General features: G+C 45.8%; 1 protein-coding gene across 1 annotated transcript in view; it reads left to right on the top strand.

The window, feature by feature from the left end:
- The first annotated feature begins 261 nt into the window (after positions 1-261).
- The window catches only part of ABHD2 (abhydrolase domain containing 2, acylglycerol lipase), a 50,300-nt gene continuing 29,092 nt past the window's right edge, over positions 262-21,469 (top strand). The window contains exons 1-2 of the mRNA XM_073653264.1: positions 262-423; positions 20,916-20,977. The gene's annotated coding sequence lies outside the window, so the exon portion shown is untranslated. The remainder of the gene's footprint in view (positions 424-20,915; positions 20,978-21,469) is intronic.

The raw sequence follows: 21,469 nt of genomic DNA, 5'->3' as shown, positions 1-21,469 counted from the left end.
CAGGCTCCTTCCTCCCTCTCTCACCGCTGCTTCCCGCACACAGTCCACGCTTCAAGTGCCTGTCCCGCAAGCTTTACGTAAACATATGAGTGGCAGCTGCTCCAGCCAATCAGCGGCCGGCTCTGGTTGTTACTTGAAGTGACTCTCATGCGCCGGCTAACTAGCACTGAGACGCGCTCAGCCAATAGAAAGCTCTTGCAGCTGTTGACCAACCGCAGAAGGCCTCAAGTGATTGACAGGGATGTTCTCCAATCACGTGAAAGAGATAGCGGCAGCTGTGTTGTCAGGGAAGTAACTGTTGTCAAGGGACTGAGAGGTGGAAGGTGCGGAGGGCGGTGGTGGCAGCAGCAGCCGGCTGTGGATGTCATTTCCAGCTGATGTGAGGTGCAGGAGCAGCTCCCTCCGGATTACCGGACCCGTGAGGTGAGATGGGGCAGCGCTCCGGCCAGGGTCCGGCCTGCTCCTGTGTATGGGCGGCCTGCCTGCATGCGGGCTGTTATTCCCAGCGTCCCCATTGTGTATTGACATGGTTGTGAGCCGCCACTTGTAGGACATGTGTGACTGTGGGGACTACAGGGGGAGCAGCCGTGGACGTGTCAGGTGGCCCAGTGAGGGCTGGGAGTTGTAGTGCCTCTGATCTGTATGTGCCCAGTGTGAGGCATCAGAGGGCATCGCCCCTGGTAATAGTCTTCCATCTACCAGAAGGCGATGGCCTCAGACCGGCTACCCCACTGCTGATCATCGTAGTTATCGACTAAGGGGGCGACGACCAGAGATATAAGGGGTCACCAGCTACTGACCTCCTGCAGTACAGCAACTTCAGGGTTACATTGACCCATCAGACGCCTCAGGGCTGACTGTGCACCCCGAGCGGTGTGAGGTGGAAACCACTTCAGGAGACGCTGCTTTTAATGGAGTTTTTCTTTTCCTGAATAGGTTTTGCAGAGTTTTTTTTCCAGAAGTTTTCTTTGCAGCTTTTTTTGATTGGAACGGACTCCATCGTTATCTGCCGCCATGCTTAGGCCTCGTTCAGACTGCGGTGACCTGTCATCAGTGTCAGCGTCTCCTATCCATTACAGTGGTTGTCGCTGACATCACACAATTACTCTGTGCCCTCCGTACGATGGCTGCTTCTCCGTCCCATACACTTCTATGGGTAATCTTAGCCGTGATTCCCACCATTTAGACAACTCTCTGATTTCTTTGGAGATTGTCTGGTCCGCAAAGAGACTTGGACATGTGAACAGATCCGCAGTTTTATAAAGAAAGGATATGTGATCTATCTGTGAAGAACACAGAACACGTACATGACTCACAGAAGTGTGAACGAGGCCTTCACAGAGAAGGAAACACTCAGGCTCCTCATAGGAGCAGCGAAGTGGATGATCACCAGTATCTGCACGTCTTTTACACACCCTCCGTTCCTGCTGACTTTTGCTGCAGGAAGACAGAGGTGGTGTTTTTTTTTTCCTGAAGAGTCTTTTCGTTCATTTTTTTTTTTTTTCTAACGTGTGTAATACTATATATGCGTAAGTGCTCGTTATTTGAGGTATCACAGGTGCTCGAGTGAGATTCACAGCTGTTAGGCAACAGTAGTGTGGTCGTCTGTCTGTCACACAATCCCCGCATGTTTTGTGTCTGTAATAACATCTGTGAAACATGCAGCCTCGGGGTCTCGAACATGTCACTTGCGCACCCGCGATAGAGCACCCTAGGCAAACTCGAGTAACGACTGGTCACTTCTTTAAACCACTTTGGGTCTTCAAAGCCCTGAATCCATTTAAATACGTTGAAGTGTCTGGAACATGAACAGAAAGTTGCTGATTTCTCCGTTGCGGTGCATGTGATCATTCTTTTTTACTTTTGTTTAGCACCTTTTCATGTGTGTTACGGAGCATATCTGCCCCAATAAGACAAAGCAGGATTTCACCAACCCAAACTATTTGTATGTGCCGGTAGCTCTTTCAGGGTATGTGCCCACAATCAGGAGCCACAGCGTCCAGATGTTACAGCATAATGGATGAGATTTCTAGAAATCCCATGTTCACTGTGGGTCTCCGTGCTCCTGCGGCTCACCCGTGGAAACTGACATACGACGTGTCTTTCAGACCCGCAGCATGTCCATTTCTCTTGCGGGTCCGCTAGTGGGCTTTCTCCATAGATTAACATCAGTGAGGAAAGTCCGCATGTAAAAAATAAATAAATTGCGCCGCTCATTTGCATAAAATGAGGACGGAAGCCGTGCGCCTATTCCGCATCGTCAGGGCCGCAGGCGGCTCCTGACCGTGGCCACGTACCCTCACAGACATGTCCTGCGATACATGGCCAGTCTGTTCCTCCATTACTGAGAAATCAGCGTTTAAATTGATGGTTAAATGAGGCTGAAGGACTATGGTAGAGCTAATGATCACTCCAGCTCTCTTCCCCACCCAGTGCTGTCTCCTGCTCCTTTGCCTGAAGTCCCGCAGCATAGATGCTGTCAGTCAAGCAGAAGGAGGTGGCGCTGAACGGGGAGAGCTGGAGTGACAGAGGCTTCAGATCTACAAATAATCTTCAGCCTCTTTTGCATATTGATTCAAACAGGGCTATATGCGAATATAAATAGTTTGGGGGGTAAAATCCTGCAGACCTATTCCATTTAATCGACCCCACTTTAGGTTTAGTGGTTCACATACCCTGCTTGATACATCTGTATGTAGCTGGAGTGGGTCTTCTATCCTCACACAGGGTTGTAGTATATTAGGACACTAGAGCTAGGACTTTTCCACTATAATATTTTATATCTTTATTTACTGGAGTTCTTCTAAGTCACTTTTTTCCTTCCCAGTATTATATCGTAAAAGGGGAAAGTTACCTGTCCAATATCCAAGCCCTCACCTATCTTCCTTATCCATAAAAATAGTGCAAGGTGAATAAGCAGTTAATTCCTGGAACTCATCCCACAGTACACATAGCAATGTTATATGTATGGAGTCATGCATGCCACACCTAGGGCGCACCCTGTCCCATCATCAAGCCTCAAAATGACAGAACATAACACATTAAGAAAAAGGTGCACATCTATGATTATAGGGAGGTGGAGGGCTGTCACTCCGTAGGTGCTGGCTGTCACCCCGGAGGTGCCGGCTGTCGGCTGTCACCCCGGAGGTGCCGGCTGTCGGCTGTCACCCCGGAGGTGCCGGCTGTCGGCTGTCACCCCGGAGGTGCCGGCTGTCGGCTGTCACCCCGGAGGTGCCGGCTGTGGAGGGCTGTCACCCCGGAGGATTGTACACCTTTATTATAACCTGCACCTCATTTTAGTAGTTTTTTTCATGGTGTCCGCATTTCATCTGCCCTGTTGTGTAATGCAGTCTGTATACTTTGGGCACGGGACTGATTTTACACCGTCAGTGATGGATCAGCCTATCACATCGTGCACTGTAAACTGGTATTTATGTGAGAAAGTAACACTATGCATTGCTTGCTGGAAGGATGCACATGCAGATTTCCACAGAAATTTGACATTGGAAAAATCCGCTTAAGTCCGAATCCAACATCTCCCCCCTCATTTTCGGAGGTTTTCTCTCCAGTATGCGGTGTCAGAAATCTTTGTTGGTTTATTAATCCTAAACCTTGAGGCTCTGTAGAGTGCAGTTTAGTTTTGCCCTGACTTGGCGTGTCCTCAGGCTTGCTCCTGTATTTTTAGCACTTTACCTGTCAAACAAGGTCTGTCCTCATGATGCGTATAATCAGGGTTACATAAGTATATGCTTACTGCCTTGTCACTGGGAACACAGTCTTGTGACGTCTCCCTGAGGGATCGAGCTGCTTGTCTTGTCATTTTTTTCCACAAACAGGTCAGACACTGGCGTCCCTTCCTTGTGGACTGGTGATGAATAGTATCCCGGCTCGGCTAGCTCATCACTGAAGCCACCCTTCTTATCTGTCACTGTTTTTTTTTCTAGGAGCCTCTACATAACCCAAGAGGACTGAAAATCAGATTTTTGTCTTTCTCTGTGAATATAGCTAAAGGCTATGATGAGTCCCACCATATGTCGTCCCCTTTGTCCTATGCTCGCATGGCCTGTAGCAGCAGATCATTTAGCTCACTGTTCTGTAAAATGTATTTGCCTTACAGTAGAGAGGGATCCTACACGCACATGAGAATAAATACAGTATATGATGTTGACATTTGTATGCAGATATAAAAACAAGCTCACGTTACACTGAAATCTTATGCCCCGTTACACATCGGACATGAGTGGGGAGCTAGTTTCATGAAGATTTTGCAATAATACAATATCATACATTGCCAGGATCAATGTTACCTCCAATCTCAGCAGTTTAACCCTTTGTTGCTGTGGTCAATAGCGGCAGTGGTGGATGTAGTCGGGCAGTCACCACTCAGCACCGTGACCATGGGATGCCAATGGGTTAAAGTGGCAACAGGGCGGCCTGTGAATAGCCTCCATATCTGTCATTGGTATCTGCCTATTAGAGCCTGTAAAAAGCACCACCTCGTAGGTTGCCTGCCAGCTTAAGCCGACATTCATACAAATGTATTGTATGTATGGACTATAATGCCCGGACCAGTCACGGGTCTCCTGACCCAAACTAAACCGCTTCTTATACGTCTATGATGATGATGTTGAACAGAGGAGAAATCTAAATCAAATCAATATTTGTTGTGATCATCTTTGCCTTCAAAACAGCATCAATTCTTCTAGGTACGACGTGCACTCGGCTTTTGAAGGCAAAGGGCGATCACCAAATATTGTTGTGGTTTAAACTTCTCTTTTGTTCATTCACTTTGCATTTTGTTAATTGAGAAAAGTAAATTATTAACACTTCTGTTGTTGAAAGCATTGTTACTTTGCAGCATTTTTCCACCCCTGCTTAAATCTCCTTCTGTACTATATGTATAGATAATATTTTTTGTAAAATAGTTTCCAGATCTGCAGACTGTTTAGGTGTTTTTGTGTAATTACCATATAATGTATGGATACATTTCTTGTATTGTCCCTCTGCCATGCTCCGGACGTTGCACCAGTCACAATCTATAGAGGAGAATGGTGGCTATAGTCTGTTAATTGTCATTCCCACAGAAATGTTGCCCAAGGCAAATTAATCAGATGTTATCAATGTATAGATTAGTAGAGTCTTTCTTTACATCTGGGCGGCATCACTGATGCCCTAATAATACTGGTAGTGACCTGACATCTAACTATGATGGGTTATATAAGAGCCACATGTTACAGGGTGGAGAAAGCTCCGTTGTTAGCCAAAATTGTAGTGTTTAATGGGAGCAATGACCGAATCCATTGAACTCCTACACACTTCATATCCATTTATATATACATGCATTTTAGTGTTTCTGTACATAGAGGTGCTTCATTGGTGTTCTGCTTCATGCTCTTCCCTTGTGTGCCATTTAGGACGTCCCTGCCTAATATGTCTCCATATACACATGTGCCTACAGGGTGCTGGTGAGTGTCGTCACAGTGCTAGGATATGCCTCGCTTTATGAGGGATCGAGGGCCGATCTCTGGGAATATCCTGACCATGAACAGGACACTCCACTCTTTCTCTGCGCAGCTGTGTCAGCTTGGTCACCCCCTGTGCAGGGAAAGTGGCACCGTGCAATCTAAAGGGCACTAACCAGTAGATAATTGTCAGCCGATCATTTATCCCTCCTGACTCCTCCATGCTCGCTCAGCCGAGAGTTCCTGTTTTCCCTGAGAGAGCCAATGCCAGACTCCTCAGAACAAAGTGTCAGCAGTCTGAAATTATACATGTCAGTCTTCACCTGTCAAGCAAAAAAAAAAAAACTGACCGGCACATACAAGCTAGGACAGCCAAGTCAAGTCTTCTCCTGTCGGGATGAGGCTCCCATACCCATTAGACCAGGGGTCTCAAACTCAGCTGGGCATATGGGCCGCACACGGAAAAACATTTAATTTGGGGGCCGCATTATTTGCATGACAAAGTGACATTTTTAGTGATACCATTTTATTTTCTATACAACTTTTGAACTGGTCCTCATCTTGCAGATATGGTCTCCCTTCCAGGTCCCCCATATTGCAGACATGGTCTCCCTTCCAGGCCCCCCATATTGCAGACATGGTCCCCCATCCTGGTCCTTATGTTGCAGACATGGTCCCCCATCCTTGTCCCCCATATTGCAGACATGGTCCCTCATCCTGGTCCTTATATTGCAGACATGTCCCCCCTCCCCCATGCGCTCAGGGTCCCCCCCCCCCCCTTATACTGAGCATAGGTCCACTGTGCTGTATTTCACATGACAGAGAAAAAAAAAAAATAGATTCTCACCTGTCCTCCATTCCCTCGGCGTCCTTTCTGCACCTGTGGCCCGCAGGCACATAGATCCCGTAACGATAGCGGCTCTCTCCAGCAGCCGCCGACATCAGAGTTGTAATGCAGTGTATTGCCGCGCAGAGACCGGCTCTCTGCACAGCAATACCAGTGTCAGCCGCCGGCCTATCAGAGGTCAGCAGCTGACATCTGCTCATGGCAGTGACGTCATACGCCGCTGCGCTGGGACGCAGATGTCAGCTGCTGGCCTCTGATAGGCTGACAGCAGACACTGGTATTGCTGTGCAGCGAGCCGGTCTCTGCGCGGCAATACACTGCATTACAACTCTGATGGCGACTGCTGGAGAGAGCTGTGATAGTTACGGGGTCTATGTGACTGCGGGCCGCAAGAAGCAGCCGGAGGGGCCGCATGCGGGCCGCGTGTTTGAGACCCATGCATTAGACTATTGCCTAAGCCTGCCGATATCAGCGGGTTTGACCGACGTTAGTGTAATGCGTATAAGGTGAGTCTGCTGTCTGGGAGCGCTTATGATGGGGAAACGTTAGAGGTGCAGGCCATTCATTCTCGGGATCAGTAAGGGTCTCTCTGACCCTCACCTATTCAAAGTGATTTCATATCCTAGCATCTTTGTGTCACAGGAGCCCATTTAATGTTAGTGATCGGTAAATTCTTTCCTGATCAGATATTCTCTCAGCCACTGGGGAAATCAAAACATACCGGCTAAGACGTTGGATAATAATGAACGTCCACAAGTCTGGTACATCCCTGAGAACAATGTAAAAATGCTTGCTGCTCCCTTGTTCATCTGCTGAAACGCTAATCTGCAAGTTAAAGCACCATGGGAGCTATCAGCCGTCATACTGGGCAGGAAGGAGACGCGTTCTGTCGCCTAGTATATAAAATATACAAAATAATCCAGAAACAGCAAAAGATCTTGTGACAATGCTGCAGGAAATGGGTAGAAAAGCATTGATATCAACAATTAAAAGGGCCTTATTGTCATGTCCTCAGCAAGTAAGAGGCCACTGCTCCAAACCCACCATAGAAAAGCCAGGATAGAGTTTATAACAGCACATGAGGGGAGATGTACCACTTTTTTGGAAAATAAGGAGGATTCTTGCAAACCAAATAACACTGTCCCATTCACGAAGTTGTAGGGGGCTTTTCTTTTGAAGGAATAAAAGCACATGATAAAATGGCATTAAAGAGAAGGAAAATAATGTAAAGGTATTTAACATTGCAACACAAAGGCAAAAAGTACAATTTAGGGCATATATGGATCTTCCAAATGGACAATGACCCAAGCATATTTCCAGAGTTGTGGCAGAATGGCTTAAGGACAGCAAAGTGACGGTAATGGAGTGGCCATCAAAAAGCCCCGACCTCAATCCTGTAGAAATATTATAGGCAGGACTGAAAAAGTTACTCCAGTTCTGTCAGGAAAAATGGTTCAAAATTCTAGCAAGTCATGGTTCATTATTTACTAGGAGTTGCTTATATAGCACCATCATATTCCATAGCTCTTTACTGACATTATCATCGCTGTCCCCATTGGGGTTCAATCTAGATTTCGTATCAGTATGTCTTTGGAGTGTGTGAGGAAACCACGGAGAGAACATACAAACTCCTTGCAGATGTGGTCCTTGGTTGGATTTGTACCCAGGACCCCAGCACTGAAAAACAGTGCTAACCACTGAGCCACCAAGGTGAGACGCTTGTGGGAGACTCTCCAAAATGTGTGACCCCCAGTTGGACAATTTAAAGGCAATGATAACTAATACTTATAACACGTATTTAAACTTCTCAGCCACTGGGGATGTAATCAAAGAAATAAAAGCTGAGCTAAATCATTGGCTCTGGTAAAACAGTAGTGACCCTAACTGAGCTAAGAGAAAATTTGTGCGTGATCTCGGTCTGATCACGGACTGGCCGCGGCTCTCTTGAGCTGATCATGACGGCCTTATAGAAATGTATGAAGCTGTTGTGCTCTGGTATGGAGATCCGCGGCCGGTCCGTGATTGGACTGAAATCCATGGACATCTGCATGAGCTCTACAGTGGTGGCCAAAAGTATTGGCATCCCTGCAATTCTGTCAGATAATACTCTGTTTCTTCCTGAAAATGATTGCAATCACAAATTCTTTGGTATTGTTATCTTCATTTAATTTGTCTTCATTGAAAAAACACAAAAAGAATTGTCCTAAAGCCAAATTGCATATAATTCCACACCAAACCTAAAAAAAGGGGGTGGACAAAAGTATTGGCACCCTTTGAAAAATCATGTGATGCTTCTCTAATTCGTGTAATTAACAGCACCTGTAACTTACCTGTGGCACCTAACAGGTGTTGGCAATAACTAAATCACACTTGCAGCCAGTTAACATGGATTAAAGTTGACTCAACCTCTGTCCTGTGTCCTTGTGTGTACCACATTGAGCATGGAGAAAAGAAAGAAGACCAAAGAACTGTCTGAGGACTTGAGAAACCAAATTGTGAGGAAGCATGAGCAATCTCAAGGCTACAAGTCCATCTCCAAAGACCTGAATGTTCCTGTGTCTTCCGTGCACAGTGTCATCAAGAAGTTTAAAGCCCATGGCACTGTGGCTAACCTCCCTAGATGTGGACGGAAAAGAAAAATTGACGAGACATTTCAACGCAAGATTGTGCAAATGGTGGATAAAGAACCTCGACTAACATCCAAACAAGTTCAAGCTGCCCTGCAGTCCGAGGGTACATGAGTGTCAACCCGTACTATCCGTCGGCGTCTGAATGAAAAGGGACTGTATGGTAGGATACCCAGGAAGACCCCACTTCTTACCCCGAGACATAAAAAAGCCAGGCTGGAGTTTGCCAAAACTTACCTGAGAAAGCCTAAAACGTTTTGGAAGAATGTTCTCTGGTCAGATGAGACAAAAGTAGAGCTTTTTGGGAAAAAGCATCAACATAGAGTGTACAGGAAAAAAAAAGAGGCATTCAAAGAAAAGAACACTGTCCCTACAGTCAAACATGGCGGAGGTTCCCTCATGTTTTGGGGTTGCTTTGCTGCCTCTGGCACTGGACTGCTTGACCGTGTGCATGGCATTATGAAGTCTGAAGACTACCAACAAATTTTGCACCATAATGTAGGGCCCAGTGTGAGAAAGCTGGGTCTCCCTCAGAGGTCATGGGTCTTCCAGCAGGACAATAACCCAAAACACACTTCCAAAAGCACTATAAAATGGTTTGAGAGAAAGCACTGGAGACTTCTAAGGTAGCCAGCAATGAGTCCAGACCTGAATCCCATAGAACACCTGTGGAGAGATCTCAAAATGGCAGTTTGGAGAAGGCACCGTTCAAATATCAGGGACCTGGAGCAGTTTGCCAAAGAAGAATGGTCTACAATTCCAGCAGAGCATTGTAAGAAACTCATTGATGGTTACCGGAAGTGGTTGTTCGCAGTTATTTTGGCTAAAGGTTGTGCAACCAAGTATTAGGCTGAGGGTCCCAATACTTTTGTCTGGCCCATTTTTGGAGTTTTGTGTGAAATGATCAATGATTTGATTTTTGCTTCATTCTCTTTTGTGTTTTTTTCATTGAAGACAAATTAAATGAAGATAATAATACCAAAGAATTTGTGATTGCAATCATTTTCAGGAAGAAACTGAGTATTATCTGACAGAATTGCAGGGGTGCCAATACTTTTGGCCACCACTGTAAATGTCAGGAATTGTTAAAAACTGACATTAATGCAGAAAAAGAAATGAAAGGTGGTTTAGCACAGATGAGACTTTACTACTCCAACTTGTACATATAATTTTCCATACATATATACACCTTACCAGCTGGGGTAGTACTATCTTATCTGTGCTGCTCTGCCTGCTGTGTAACTGGAGCGTGGTATCTCTTAGTATCACAAGGTGCTAGGAGCTGAGATCACACCACGTCTCGCCTTCCAGATACAGATGGGTTTCTCAGTTACAGATGGAGTGTACTGTATCATTTATGTTGTGTGTTCTTGCTGCGCTGAGTTGTCTAGACATTGACTATTACTTCCATAAAGCTTCTCTTAAGACATAAATAAGTAGAAAGTCTGCTATAGAGCCTCCCAGAGCACCTATTGATGTATCATTAATAATGTTTATGTTCAGGTGTCACGTCTCCTTCACATTTTCCTCTGGAAGGATAAACTGCCTTGGTATAAGGCCCCCTTCACATGGGCGTACACCCATTATAATTTATGGGGTTGCACACATGGACGTTATTTCACACGGTCCGTGTGACAAACCCGTAGACATGTTCGTTTTTTTCCGGCAGCATGATGTCAATATATCCCGCACATGTCAGCACAGATGACATAGTGTGACATCCCTGTGCCGTCCGTGTGACACATACCGGAATATAAATTACAGATGTTTAAGTGTTAATGTGCAAAGATAGAGCTAGATAGAAAGATGTCCGTGAGATATAATTAGTGCTCTGCGTGTGTAGTTTAGCTAGCTAATAAATTAAAAAATATAACATGGGGTCCCCATTAGTTTTGCTAACCACCAAAGGTAAAGCAGACAGCTGAGAACTGATATGATCAGGCCGGGGAAGGTCCATGGATATTAGAAACTTGAAAAACACGAGACAGTCCCTCGTTCAATGTATTAGCAGAAATACTAATACTGTTACCCCTTTATAAATCACTGGTGAGGCCACATCTAGAACATAGGATCCAGTTTTGGGCTCCACATTTTAAAAAGGATATTCAGAAGTTAGTCAGTTCAAATGCGGTCTAGATTATTATTTATTTATATAGCGCCATTGATTTCCGTGGTGCTCATTACAAGGGATGGAAGACCTCTCATATGATGAAGTTGAAAAAGCTGAGCTTGTTTAGCTTAGAAAAAAGACGCCTCAGAGGAGATCTCATTTACATGTATAAATATATGTGCGTTCAGTACAAAGGACATGACTTATTCAGTCCAAAGACCATACTAAGGACCAGGGGACACTCATTATGGGTGGAAGAAAGGCGATTCCGGCACCTAAATAGGAAAGGGTTCTTTACAGTCAGAGCAGTCAGACTGTGGAATGCCGACCACAACTTTATGTAAATGTTCCCACGAAGCTCCGCCGTAGTCCACGTTTCCCAAATCTGGCTCCGGCGACTGAATAGCAGTTAAGTTCCTGCTATTCACAGGTGCCAGGTACTGACGACAATAATCTTCAACGTCGCTGACTCACGCTGTGCTCTTTTCTCCTGTTCTGTGTTAGTTACTTGACTCACACTGGCAACTCCCCCTTCATGTAAAATAACTCTGCCCCCAGAGATTATCTTCCAGGCAGTTTCCTCCCCATAGCCTGGAAGGGGTCATTTATTTAAAGTGATATGATTTATCCACAACAAGGCATCTGATATGAGGCATACTAGGATCACTCTCCTCCCCAGTCTATAACCTGTATGCCCATAATAATAGTTTAGAGAGATCATATGTGGTGACAGAGTTCCTTTTAAAGTGCCGCCTGGCCGCCTCACTAAAAGCCAGACCATAAGGAGGAAATGAACTTCTATCTTCCCGGGAGCCATGCGACTACAGTCATGGTGGCATACATGGAGGAGTTAATATACAGTGAGCGACGGTGGTAATCACTCCCCAGCACGTTGACAGCTCGCTCTCCACGCACACGCCGCGAGGAATTAACAAGTAGACTGGTTTTACAGGTGGTGACCAAAGACAATCTCTTCTTTTCTTGCTGTTAAGTTTTGCAATGCCCTTCTCACTACTGGTACCATGAGTGCTTGCTTGCCCATTCAGGTGGCACAGGCCGTCCAGCTCCTCCAGCATGGCACGTCAGTATGTGTCGTCACAAGTCGGTTTGCTGTTTCTCAGTCTTAAGAGCAAATCTGAGGAGCTGAATAGGGCCATAGAAGGGCAACTACCCAGCAGCCAAGATCGGTATCTGTTCCTTTGTGCTCCGAGGAATTGGAGCGCTCTGCCAGAGATCTACAAAATTACCTCTAGTGATCTACTGGTGTGCGTGTTTCACAGTCAAAAACAGACTCCATGAGGATGGCATGACAACCTGATGTCCTTCAGGGGGACCTGTGTTCGCAATGCTGCTTGACACCAGAATTGGCAGACCTACCAATGACACCTCATTCTGCTGACAGAAGAGAGCATGGTCACACTGATCACGTGACCTATGTATGAATCTGGAGATGCTGTGGTGTGTTTTGCTGGCTGTAACAACATCCATCATGACCAGTTTGGCAGTGGGGTCAGTGATGGTCTGGAGATGCATATCTATGGAGGGTCACACTGTCCTCAGTCTTATAGCCACAAGTCCCCTGACTGTTGGGTACCAGGGTGAAATCCTCAAAGCCTTCGTCAGACCTTATGCTGTAGGTGTTGGCCCAGGAATCCTGCTGGTACACAGAGAATGCCCAGCCTTTCATTGCCGGAGTGCATGGACTGTTCCTGTATTAAAAAGGCATTGGTGCCATTGACCCTCGCATTCCCCAGACCTGAATCCAATTGAGAACCTTTAGGACATTGTGTATCAGTGCATCCTCCGCCACTGGCAAGTAGTGCTGTAGACTTTCCAGGAGCTTGCGGTTCCTAGTCCAGGTCTGGGAGGAGATCCGCTGGACCCCATCTGCCAACTTGTCAGCAGACATTGTCCAGAGTGAATACAGGCAGGTGGGGATAATACACACTAAGTCACGAGTAGTCGGGATAAAATTCACACAACTTGAATCCACTTGTGACTTCAGTTTTCCGTCCAGTTGTAGTAAAGTGAGTGAGTTTTAACTAAATCTCGTCCACGGGTCGTGCTAAAATAACCATAGCAGAAGTCGACCTGCAGTGTAGATTTTAAGGCCGTATTTACACAATTTAGGATGTGCTACAGATTTGCAACTCCCCAAATATATAGCAGATTACAGTACAATACAAGTAAATATGGTTTTTGACTCCCCACCCACGTAACAAAAATCCACAACTTTACTACCAATTTTGAAACTTGCAGCATGCTCATTCTTGTGTCGAGTTTTTACCTTATCCAATGCTTTATAATGGGTTATGGTGAAATCTTCAAATAACATATTGGTTGTTGATTTGTTTTCTGGATACACAGCAAAATCTAAAGCAAAAAAATTCTGCCATGTGTGAACATAGCCTTGATCCACGGTGTGTCACATTTTGCTGCCGTTATACATCTGTTTCTACCTTTCCGGTGCCTAGGCTGAAATCTGCCGCCTAATACGTTACTAATCTGTGTGTAACATGAACTTTGCAGATATACAGTACAGACCAAAAGTTTAGACACACCTTCTCATTTAAAGATTTTTCTGTATTTTCATGACTTTGAAAATTGTACATTCTCACTGAAGGCATCAAAACTATGAATTAACACATGTGGAATTATATACTTAACAAAAAACTGTGAAACAACTGAAAATATGTCTTATATTCTTGGTTCTTCAAAGTAGCCACCTTTTGCTTTGATGACTGCTTTGCACACTCTTGGCATTCTCTTGATGAGCTTCAATAGGTAGTCACCAGAAATGGTTTTCACTTCACAGGTGTGCCCTGTCAGGTTTAATAAGTGGGATTTCTTGCCTTATAAATGGGGTTGAGACCATCAGTTGCATTGTGCAGAAGTCAGGTGGATATGCAGCTGATAGTCCTACTGAATAGACTGTTAGCGGCTTTTTTTCTTGCCATAATACAAATTCTAACTAAGTAAAGAAAAACAAGTGCCCATCATTACTTTAAGAAATGAAGGTCAGTCAGTCCAAAAAATTGGGCAAACTTTGAATGTGTCTCCAAGTGCAGTTGCAAAAACCATCAAGCGCTACAAAGAAACTGGCTCACATGAGGACCGCCATAGGAAAGGAAGACCAAGAGTCACCTCTGCTTCTGAGGATAAGTTTATCCAAGTCACCAGCCTCAGAAATCGTAGGTTAACAGCAGCTCAGATTAGAGACCAGGTCAATGCCACACAGAGTTCTAGCAGCTGACACATCTCTACAACAACTGTTAAGAGGAGACTTTGTGCAGCAGGCCTTCATGGTAAAATAGCTGCTAGGAAACCACTGCTAAGGACAGGCAACAAGCAGAAGAGACTTGTTTGGGCTAAAGAACACAAGGAATGGACATTAGACCAGTGAAAATCTGTGCTTTGGTCTGATGAGTCCAAATTTGAGATCTTTGGTTCTAACCACCGTGTCTTTGTGCGACGCAGAAAAGGTGAACGGATGGACTCTACATGCCTGGTTCCCACCGTGAAGCATGGAGGAGGAGGTGTGATGGTGTGGGGGTGCTTTGCTAGTGACACTGTTGGGGATTTATTCAGAATTGAAGGCATACTGAACCAGCATGGCTACCACAGCATCTTGCAGAGGCATGCTATTCCATTCGGTTTGCGTTTAGTTGGACCATCATTTATTTTTCAACAGGACAATTATTATTATTTTTTATTATTATTTATTATTATAGCGCCATTTATTCCATGGCGCTTTACATGTGATAGGGATATACATAACAAAAGCATTTACATAATCTTAACAAAACGAGTCAGCGACTGGTACAGGAGGAGCGAGGACCCTGCCCGCGAGGGCTCACAGTCTACAAGGGATGGGTGAGGATACAGTAGGTGAGGGTAGAGCTGGTCGTGCAGTGGTGTTTACTGCAGGTTGTAGGCTTGTCGGAAGAGGTGGGTCTTCAGGTTCCTTTTGAAGGTTTCCACGGTCGGCGAGAGTCTGATATGTTGGGGTAGAGAGTTCCAGAGTAGGGGGGAAGCACGGGAGAAATCTTGTATACGATTGTGGGAGGAGGAGATAAGAGGGGAGTAGAGCAGGAGATCTTGTGAGGATCGGAGGTTGCGTGCAGGTAAGTACCGGGAGACTAGGTCACAGATGTATGGGGGAGACAGGTTGTGGATGGCTTTGTATGCCATGGTTAGAGTTTTGAACTGAATTCTCTGGACAATAGGGAGCCAGTGAAGGGATTGACAGAGAGGAGAGGCCGGGGAATAGCGGGGGGACAGGTGGATTAGTCGAGCAGCAGAGTTTAGGATAGATTGGAGAGGTGCAAGAGTGTTGGAAGGGATGCCACGGAGCAGGAGGTTGCAGTAGTCGAGGCGGGATATGATGAGGGCATGCACTAGTGTTTTTGCAGAGTCTTTGCTGAGGAATGCACGGATCCGGGAGATGTTTTTGAGTTGGAGTCGGCAGGAGGTGGAAAGGGCTTGAATATGTGGCTTGAAGGAGAGATCAGAGTCCAGGGTTACCCCAAGGCAGCGAGCTTGTGGGACTGGGGAGAGTGAACAGCCATTGACGTTGATGGATAGGTCGGATGGGGGATGTGAATGAGAGGGTGGAAAGATGATGAACTCTGTTTTATCCATGTTGAGTTTTAGAAACCTGTTGGAGAAGAAGGATGAGATGGCGGACAGACATTGTGGGATTCTGGTTAGTAGGGAGGAGATATCTGGTCCAGAGAGGTAGATCTGTGTGTCGTCAGCATAGAGGTGATACTGAAAGCCGTGAGACTCTATGAGCTGTCCCAGGCCGAAGGTGTAGATGGAGAAGAGCAGAGGTCCTAGAACTGAACCTTGGGGGACACCGACAGATAGGGGGCGAGATGAGGAGGTGGTGCGTGAGTGGGAGACGCTGAATGTCCTGTCTGTTAAGTATGAGGAGATCCAAGATAGAGCCAAGTCCGTGATGCCAAGAGATGAGAGAATCTGGAGTAGGAGGGAATGGTCCACTGTGTCAAAGGCAGATGACAGGTCCAGAAGGAGGAGGATGGAGTAGTGTCGCTTGGATTTGGCATTTAGTAGGTCGTTGGTGACTTTGGTCAGGGCAGTTTCAGTCGAGTGATGCGGTCGGAAGCCAGATTGTAGACGGTCGAAGAGGGAGCAGGAGGAGAGGTGGGAGGACAGTTCAAGGTGGACATGTTGTTCTAGAAGTTTTGAGGCAAAGGGGAGGAGTGATATGGGGCGGTAGCTGGTCAGAGAGGAAGGGTCAAGGGAGGGCTTTTTGAGGATGGGTGTGATTGCGGCATGTTTGAAACATGAGGGGAAGACTCCGGTTGTTAGTGATAGATTGAAGAGGTGGGTTAGGGTTGGGATGAAGACTGAGGTGAGGTTAGTGATGAGGTGGGATGGGATTGGGTCAAGTTCGCAGGTGGTGAGGTGTGATTTGGAGAGTAAAGAGGAGACTTGACCTTCTGTAATGGTGGAGAAGTGGGGTTTGGAGGAGGAGGGTTGAGTAGATATGAGGAGGGGTTGTGTGGACTTTAGGCCAAAGTTTTGTCTGATGGTGTCAGTCTTCTGTTTGAAGAATGAGGCAAAGTCGTCGGCTGAGATGAGAGAAGAGGGAGGAGGTGCTGGGGGACGAAGGAGAGAGTTGAAAGTGTTAAATAGCTGTTTAGGGTTGTGAGATAGGGAGGATATGAGAGATGAGAAGTAGGTTTGTTTTGCTGTAGTGAGTGCGGACTTGAAATTAGTGAGGGATTGCTTGAATGCGATGAAGTGCTCGATGGAGTGAGACCTTTTCCATCTCCGCTCCGCAACCCTGGAGGCCCGGCGCAGTTCTTTGGTAAGTTTAGTGTGCCAGGGTTGCCTGTTGAATGTGCGAGGTGTGGTGTGTGTGAGAGGGGCGATCGAGTCTAGAGCTGCAGCTATTGTGGTGTTATATGAAGCAGCAGCAACGTCTGCATCGTGCAAGGAATTTATGTCTGTGAGAGGAAGGAGGGATTCAGAGAGAGAGTGTAGGTCAAGGTGTTTGAGATTTCTGCGAGGGTGTGTGAGTTTGTGGAGTGGGGATTGTGCACCCGGAGAGGAGAGGGTAGAGAATGTGAGGAGGTTGTGGTCAGAGAGAGGGAGTGGTGAGTTAGAGAGGTTAGATAGGGAACAGAGGCGGGTGAAGATGAGGTCCAGTGTGTGGCCATCTTTGTGGGTGGGTGTGGAAGACCATTGAGTGAGTCCAAAGGAGGAAGTGAGGGATAGGAGCTTAGAGACAGACGAGTGGGGAGTGTCAATGGGGATGTTGAAGTCACCCATTATGATAGTGGGGATGTCAGTGGAAAGGAAGTGAAGCAGCCAGGTAGTGAAATGGTCTAAGAAGGTGGTGGCTTGCCCTGGGGGTCGGTAAACGACGGCCAGTTGGAGGTTGGAGGGGGAATAGATGCGCACACAGTGCACCTCAAAAGAGGGGAGTGTAACGGAGGGTGGCAGTGGGATTTTGGTGAAAGCGCAGAGTTCTGATAGGAGGAAACCTACGCCTCCACCATGTTTGCCATTGGGGCGGGGGGTGTGGGAAAGGTGGAATCCGCCATATGAAAGGGCAGCTGGGGAGGCTGTGTCAGAGGGGGTGAGCCAGGTTTCGGTGATGGCGAGGAAGGAGAGTTTGTTTGTAATGAAAAGATCGTGGATGAAGGAAAGTTTGTTGCAGACAGAGCGAGCGTTCCATAGAGCTCCTGTTAGTATAGCTGAGGAGGTGGGTATTAGTTGGATGGGTATGAGGTTAGAAGGGTTGCGACAGTTTGAGGAAGGTCGTGGATAGGAGGTAGAAGTAACTGTGGGGATATGGCGAGGAGGACCAGGATTTGGAGAGATATCTCCAGCAGTGAGGAGGAGCAGAGAAAGTGTTAGCAGGTGGGAGCAAGAGAGAGCAGGAGGTGGCTTTCTGTGTTTGGAGATCCAGGATTGAATGTTGAGGAATAATTTGGAGGAGGAGGTGAGATGAATGGGGAGGATAGAGGGAGAGATTATGAGTTTCTTACTTGGTGTAGGGATTTGAGGGGTTATTAGAAAGTGGAGGACTATAGAGGAAAAAGTGAGAGCTAACAGAAACATAGTTTAAGGAGAGTAAGTGGTCAAAGTGTTTGTTACCTGACTCCTGCCCTGACTAACTGCCTCTGAAATAACTGCCACTTCTCTCCGAAGCCACTTTGCACAAGAAGACGTGTGCACACCCCAGCACGCGTGCACCCCTTACAGAGAGTCTAAATATATAGGCCACATTAAACTATATCAGGTGTAGGGCATTGTGGGAACGGCTTGTGGATAAATTAACAGCTGGTCATTTCAGCAGGAGATGGCTGGGTGATCAAAGACAGAGCCAGGACGCAAGTCTCTGCAGTTTAGCACCTCTAAAAATCAGATAAGGTATAGAGTGGGGAAAGAACAAACATATGTGAATATTGATTGGAGTGGGACAGATGAAGCAGGGGAATTATGCAGAGCATGTACCAGAGAGACGGGTCAGCAGCACAATGACCCCAAACACACCTCCAGGCTGTGTAAGGGCTATTTGACCAAGAAGGAGAGTGATGGGGTGCTACGCCAGATGACCTGGCCTCCACAGTCACCAGACCTGAACCCAATCGAGATGGTTTGGGGTGAGCTGGACAGTAGAGTGAAGGCAAAGGGGCCAACAAGTGCTAAGCATCTCTGGGAACTCCTGTCAAGATTGTTGGAAGACCATTTCCGGTGACTACCTCTTTAAGCTCATCAAGAGAATGCCAAGAGTGTGCAAAGCAGTCATCAAAGCAAAAGGTGGCTACTTTGAAGAACCTAGAATATAAGACATATTTTCAGTCTTATAGATGGCGTCAGGCACTCTTCCAGCATCTTTTCAGTTGTTCTGCGTCTCACAAATATTCTTCTGTGTGATCCAAACACCTCAAACTCGTCTGTCCATAACTTTTTTCCAATCTTCCTCTGTCCAATTTCTGTGTTCTTTTGCCCATATTAATGTTTTCCTTTTATTAGCCAGTCTCAGATATGGCTTTTTCTTTGCCACTTTGCCCTGAAGGCCAGCATCCCGGAGTCGCCTCTTCACTGTAGACGTTGACACTGGCGTTTTGCGTGTACTATTTAATGAAGCTGCCTGTTGAGGAGCTGTGAGGCGTCGATTTCTCAAACTAGAGACTCTAATGTACTTGTCTTGTTGCTCAGTTGTGCAGCGGGGCCTCCCACTTCTCTTTCTACTCTGGTTAGAGCCTGTTTGTGCTCTCCTCTGAAGGGAGTAGTACACACCGTTGCAGGAAATCTTCAGTTTCTTGGCAATTTCTCAAATGGAATAGCCTTCATTTCTAAGAACAAGAATAGACTGTCAAGTTTGACATGAAAGTTCTTGTGTTCTGGCCATTTTGAGAGTTTCATAGAACAAACAAATGTAATGCTCCAGATTCTCAACTAGCTCAAAGGAAGGTCAATTTGATAGCTTCTCAAATCAGCCAAACCGTTTTCAGCTGGGCTAACATACTTGTGCAAGGGTTTTCTAAACATCCATTAGCTTTCTTACACAGTTAGCAAACACAATGTACCATTAAAACACTGGAGTGCTGGTTGTTGAAAATGGGCCTCTATACACCTATGTAGATATTGCAATAAAAACAAGACGTTTGCAGCTAGAATAGTCATTTACCACATTAAAAATGTATAGAGTGTATTTCTGATTCATTTAATGTTAGCTTCATTGAAGAAAAATGTGCTTTTCTTTCAAAAATAATGAAATTTCTAAATGACCCCAAACTTTTGAACGGTAGTGCATTTACTTACGGTCTTGGGTCACATTAGAACACACAGAAATTTAAAGGGAATATGTCAGATTTTTGCTTCCTCGACGGAGAGCAGCATGATTAGAGACCCTGATAGCTAGCGATGTTTCATTAGTTTACTGGGTGCAGCAGTTGATAGCATCACGTTTTTTTCTGATTTTTTTTTTTTTTTCTCAGATCTAGCAGAGCTTGAAATGCTGAGCTCTGTATACCCCCCTGTCCCCACCACTGATTGGCAGCTTTCTATCAATATACAATCCAGTGGTGGGGGCAGGGTTACACGGAGCAGTTGACCAGGAGGCACAAGACACCTAGTCGTGTAGTGATAATCTCCTGCTGAAAAAACACTGACACCTATTCATCAAAGCTTCTTTTTTTGTCATGAAATTTGTGTAAAAGCTTTGAAAAGTTGCAATTTTTCTGCACAGTGAAGAGCTGTGCAACAAATTTTGCAACTTTTGCCGTTGAATCAGCTCTGCCGAAATGGGCTGAAGTCTTGGTGACTTAGCCTTTGTTTTTTAATTAAAACTGCATCACCCAAACCAGTAAGTGGCACATCGCTGGTATCTGGGTCTCAGTCCCTACAACCTGCTGACAGATTTCTTTTAAAGGGGTTTTGCAGGACTTCAATATCACCCTTAGGGTAGATCACAATGCCTAGTGGGGGTTGAAGCCACTGATCAGCAGGCTGAAGGGTGTTCCTCTCCAGAGAGTGCTGCGTCAGACGTTTTATTTTCTGGGTACAGTTTTTTATTTTTAATATCACCACTCAGTCCCAATTGAACCTAGCTGCAGTACCAGGCACAGCCACTTAAAAAATGTACGGCGCTGTGGTTATTAAACTATAAAGGGGATGGGGCACTAACCAGGGCAAGTCAGGCTGATTAGCGAAGGTGTGGAGTTGCTAAGGGAAAATTAGTTCTAGTCGTAGAATTTTTTTTATTTTTTAAAAACTGTATAAAGCTATAGATCTGCTGTTGGATATTGAACACAGGTGATGGAGAGGACTTCTACACCTGACATTTGGCTGGTTTACAAATAGTGTCTTTTTTTCTCCTCTTCCAGATAATATTGACCTCATCACTGTGTGAAACGTAATTCTTACTGCAGGAGATCTTCCAAAACTGGTGAGATCGGGTCCCTTTTTATACTGGTTTCTGACTTACTGTATTGTGGATGTGTCTTTCTGAAATAAACCCTTTAGTGTTTTTCAGGTTCAGAATGTTGATGACCCTGCCCTAATCTAGACCATTAATATCTGATGAGTGGGGGTCTGACTCTTTTTAACCGTTTACAATTGGCTGTTTGAAGGGGAAGCAGTTTGGAAGATAGGCCATCAGTATTCTGGACCTGGAAACCCCCTTTGGATATTGAGGCTAAACTCCTACTTTTGGGAGTGAGATGGGGCAGGAATATTGGGATGTGTGTTATGTGGATATTATGTGACTTGTGCTCTGGGTGTCAGATCTAACTACAGAGGCAAAGGGATTTTGGCGTTATCACCGGTGTGGACTGTGGTGGAGGAACCTTCTGCAGTTTCTCAGTTTATTCCTGTGTTGAAAGTGAAGATGTCGCTGTCACACATTTCACCACTTTCCTGTCAGTCTGTGAGAACTGTA

This window comes from Phyllobates terribilis, unplaced genomic scaffold, assembly GCF_046119375.1.
Source record: "Phyllobates terribilis strain yellow unplaced genomic scaffold, ASM4611937v1 Scaffold_11__3_contigs__length_659146591, whole genome shotgun sequence".
NCBI classification, from domain to species: domain Eukaryota; kingdom Metazoa; phylum Chordata; class Amphibia; order Anura; family Dendrobatidae; genus Phyllobates; species Phyllobates terribilis.
Note: the sequence above shows the minus strand (reverse complement) of the source record. Positions and strands in the feature narration are given on the sequence as shown.